The sequence below is a fragment of the Poromitra crassiceps genome (assembly GCF_964638095.1).
Source record: "Poromitra crassiceps genome assembly, chromosome: 6".
NCBI lineage: Eukaryota > Metazoa > Chordata > Actinopteri > Beryciformes > Melamphaidae > Poromitra > Poromitra crassiceps.
In genome coordinates this window covers 9,939,151-9,943,867 of record NC_139627.1, presented here as the reverse complement: position 1 = coordinate 9,943,867, position 4,717 = coordinate 9,939,151, and the positions used below count along the sequence as shown (strand labels likewise).

Sequence of the window (4,717 nt, the reverse complement as noted above, 5' to 3'; positions counted from 1 at the left end):
AATCCAGGCAAAAATTTTAGCAGAAGAAATTTCAACCCTACTGCAGAAGCAGGCCATTGTGAGAGTAGACAGCAGCGAACAACGCGCTGGGTTCTACTCCAGATACTTCATAGTTCCAAAAAAAGATGGCGGCCTGCGGCCCATTTTGGACCTCAGGCGGCTAAATGCCTTCATAAAGGTTCTGCCTTTCAAAATGTTGTCCAACAAACAGATTGTGGAGTCTATCGAGGAAGGAGAGTGGTTTACTTCCATAGACCTAAAGGACGCATACTTTCACGTCCCCATCTGCCCAAACCACAGGCCATTTCTACGGTTTGCGTTCCAAGGAGAAGCTTACCAGTTCAAGGTCCTCCCATTTGGCCTGTCTCTGTCACCAAGGGTGTTTACCAGGGTGGTGGCAGCAGCTCTACGTCCACTGCAGGTGGCCGGCCTGAAGATCCTCCCGTACCTGGACGACTGGCTGATCTGTGCCCCAAGTCGCAGTCAGAGTGTGCGGGACACGCAGAGGGTCATCAATCACGTGCAGGCGCTCGGCTTCAAGGTGAATTTGAGAAAAGCAGTCTCGAGCCGGCACAGCATACAATGTTTGTGGGTCTGTGCTTAAATTCCCTCATGTCGGCTTCTCTCACCCCGCAGAGGGTTATGAGACTCTTGGCTCAGGTCGAGCTGTTCCGTCCAGGCAGACAGCTAAAATTGGTGCAATTTCAGAAGCTGCTAGGCATGATTGCAGCAGCAGTAGTGGTGCTTCCCTTGGGTCTTCTCAAGGCTCGGCCGCTGCAGAGATGGGTGAACGCCTTCAATATCCATCCGGAACGAGACCGGAGAGTGAGACTCAGAGTGACGCGGGCATTCGTCGGGGCACTGCACCCCTGGAGGGACAAGGCCTTTCTGACAGCCGGGGTTCCGCTGGGGGTCATCCCATCACGCAGGACAGTAGTGTCCACGGATGCCTCCCTAACAGGCTGGGGGGCAGTCTGGGAAGGCAGGATGGTAAGGGGTGTGTGGACGCCTCCTTGGAGGGGCGAGCACATCAACGTTTTGGAGTTGAGAGCGGTCCACCTGGCCTTGGTGGAGCTTCTCCCCTTCATCAGGAACAGACATGTCCTAGTGAGGACAGACAACTCCTCCACGGTGTACACCATAAATCACCAGGGGAGCACCAGGTCTCTCCGCTGTCTCCAGGTGGCCAGGAAGCTGTGGCTGTGGGCCTTTCTCCGCCTAGCGTCTCTCAGGGCAATGTATATCCCGGGGGTGGAGAATCAAGCGGCAGATCTCCTGTCCAGGACAGGCCCTCGGCTCGGATGGACCTGTTTGCAACAGTAGAGTTGACTCACTGCGAGAACTGGTTCTCGATGAGGCCTCAGGGGGTGCCCTGGAGCAGAACAGATGCTCTGTCTCAAGAGTGGCCAACAGGCTTGTTGTATGCTTTTCCTCCGCTGCCTCTGATCCCCCATGTACTCCACAGGGTGGCCACTGGGCACTACAGGGTCTTGTTAATAGCTCCCAGGTGGCCGGGGAGGCACTGGTTTCCAGTTCTCCTCCGGTTGGTCCACGGCCAACCATGGGCGCTGCCAAGGCAGATCTTCTGTCCCAGGCACAGGGTCGGATTTGGCACGCCAAATCTGCGGCAATGAAGCTGTGGGCCTGGCCGCTGCGCAGCCCCTCCCTCTTGGGCTAGACGAAGCTGTCATGTATACAATACGTAGCACTAAGGCCCCTTCCACACAAGCTAGCTACAGCCAGAAATGGAAGGTATTCTCGGATTGGTGTCGTAAGTGGCAGCTGGACCCATCCACCTGCCCTGTTCAGGGGGTACTACGCTTCCTTCAGTCGATCTTCGACGCAGGGAGGGCATCTAGCACTGTTAAGGTATATGCAGCAGCCATTTCCAGCTTCCATGAAGCAGTGGAAGGTGCGTCTGTGGGGAGACACCGCTTGGTGTCAGAATTCATCAAGGGCACATACCGGCTGCGGCCGGGCAGGGTGCTGAGGGCTCCATGATGGGATCTCACCTTGGTGTTGCGGTCGCTGACTCGGGCTCCGTATGAGCCTATTGAGCAGGCCGAGTTTAAGTTTCTCTCGCTTAAGACGCTGTTCCTCTTGGCAATGTGTTCAGCCAAGAGAATAAGTGAGTTACATGCTCTGTCAGTTAGTGAACAGTGTTTGAGGTGGAAGGCTGACGACACCGGGGTGTCACTGTGGCCCAATCCCTCATTCCTCCCCAAGGTCGTGAATTTTCAGACTGTAAATCAAGTCATTGAAATCAGCTCGTTCAAGCCAGAGCCCGCCTCAGCGGGGGACAGCATAGACCTGCAGACATTGTGTCCAGTAAGGGTGTTAAGGGCTTATGTGGCACGCACTCAGTCCTTGCGGCACGCACACGCACAGCTGTTTGTCTGTTATGGTGGGAACAAACTGGGGTTTCCCGTCTCGTCTAAGCAGCGGTTGTCACACTGGGTGGTCGACACGATCTCTCATGCCTACGGTGGGCAGGACCTTCCTGTCCCTAGAGATCTGGTGGCACACTCTACTAGGAGTATGGCCACTTCCTGGGCAGCTTTGAAAGGGGTTTCTGTGGCAGAGATCTGTGCAGCAGCATCATGGACTGCTCCATGCACTTTTTCTCGTTTTTACAGAGTCAATGTGGCGGCGCCAGCACCGGTGGGGTCAGCTGTACTGTCAGCTGCTGGACGCAGAAGTGACTGCTTGGAATCTTCTGTTCCTGGCGACCTTGATGGTATGCGTCATCCACTTGTAAGACCGTGGTGACGGTCTGAGTGAGGTCGAAATAGATCGTAAGCTATGACTATAACTATGGATCTATGAGACCCAACGATGACCGTCACCATCTCTTGTGGCTAGGAACGGGATGAAGCGTTCCAGGCTGGAGGAAGTCGGCGCGGACTCCTGGAGGTATTTATAGGCTCCGCCCTCTGGTCCGGCCTCCTGAGGTCAGTCACCTGACTTTGTTGATATTAATGTCTCGGAGATTAAGGAGAAGCGACGCATCATTCACTTGTAAGACCGTGGTGATGGTCATCGTTCGGTCTCATAGATCCATAGTTATAGTCATAACTTACGTTCTCCTTTGCCCCCCCCCCCCCCCCCCTTCCCTTCCCCCCCTCCTTCCTGTGGTCTGGTTCGGGATTGGGGAGGCCAATGGTCATTTATATTATAACCCATTTATATTATATAAGTGAGAGCCCTAATGAAAAAAAAAATAATTAGTGAGGCTCGTCCTTAAAGGTCCCATTTCGTGGAAAACAGGATTTCCCTTGCCTCCCCAGATAAATCCACACCAGCAAAAAAATGCATTCAAATGAACAATTTTTACTTACGCAACATTGTGACAAAGCAACACTTGCTTCATTTGTCCGCTTACAGTGCCGCCCCACCAACTGAATGCAAAAGACCAAACCTTGTCTGTAGCAGAAGCTACAAAAGATCCGTGAGGCATGTTTAAACAGCATGAAGTGGGAACTTTTACAATGTCTCACAGCAGACTTTCTAATACTTCCTAATGGGTCATATTGAGAAGTAAGACGACTTAGGAATTTTTGCTTATAGGCGCGGCTTCAGCTTGCATCGGATGACGAAGACTCTGTAGCTGAATCGACCACGGCCAGAGAACAAGAGGTTTTCCGAGCTCTTAATGGTATGTTTTTTTTAAATAATTAAGTATAATTAAGTATATATTTTTTCCGCTTGGGAATACAGACACTTTTAGGAAAAGTCAGGTACCCGCAGTATTGTCATTTTTAATTCAACAAGGTTATTGAACATATACATTTCAAAAAGCTCAAAATGACACTGTGGTCTTTCTAGTGTTATCCGCGCTCTCCGCGGATGCGGCGGGCCAGCTGGAGGTCTTTGGGCATGATGGTGACCCTCTTGGTGTGGATGGTGCACACAGGTTAGTGTCCTCAAACAGGCCGACCAGGTAAGCCTCGCTGGCCTCCTGCAGAGCCGTGACAGCAGAGATCTGGAAGCGCAGGTCAGTCTTGAAGACCAGGCGCTGGAAGGGCAGCTTGCGGATCAGCAGCTCGGTTGATTTCTAAGGGAGGGAGTAGAGCCTCCAGAGACTCCTTTGCTGTCCCAGGCAGGGGCAGTGGGGCCTCTATGGCTGTCCCTGGCAGGGAGAGTAGAGCCTCCTGGACTAGCTTCTTGACGCCGCCGGTGGCCGGGGCGCTCTTACGGACAGCCTTGGTGGCGAGCTGCTTCCTGGGAGCTTCTCCTCCAGTGGATTTACGGGCAGTCTGCTTCCTGGGAGCTTTTCCTCCAGTGGACATACGGGCAGTCTGCTTGGTTTTGCCCATGGTACAATGTTGAGTTCTTCCTTCCTTATGAGAAAAGTTAAAATATGTCTTTCTGCAGCAGTGTTGCCAGTGTTGAGCAGCAGCTTCTTCTTCTTATGGCTTTCCGGTCGACTGGTGGGTGGCTTGGATCTTCCACCACTTATATAGCCTCAGCCAGGAAGGATGAGTGACATCACTGATGACATCACAATTGCTCGAGTGACATCACTGATGACATCACAATTGCTCGAGTGACATCACTGATGACATCACAATTGCAAGTGACATCACTAATAAAATTCCTGATTTATGACATCATTGATGATGTCACAGACACAGACACAGCCCGCAAAATCGTGACTAACCCCCACCTGCCCACTTAGGCAATTTTAATTATGATAACATAATACACATAATTGAAT

The 4,717-nt window shown here is 52.1% G+C and overlaps 1 pseudogene across 1 annotated transcript; it reads right to left on the bottom strand.

Moving 5' to 3' along the window:
* Positions 1-3,827: 3,827 nt before the first annotated feature.
* On the bottom strand, positions 3,828-4,316 carry LOC310777687 (histone H3.2 pseudogene; annotated as a pseudogene). Its single transcript has 3 exons — positions 4,158-4,316; positions 3,938-4,054; positions 3,828-3,890 (listed from the first exon to the last, which is right to left on the bottom strand). The product of its transcript is annotated as a histone H3.2 pseudogene (transcript).
* Between the last annotated feature and the right edge of the window lie 401 nt (positions 4,317-4,717).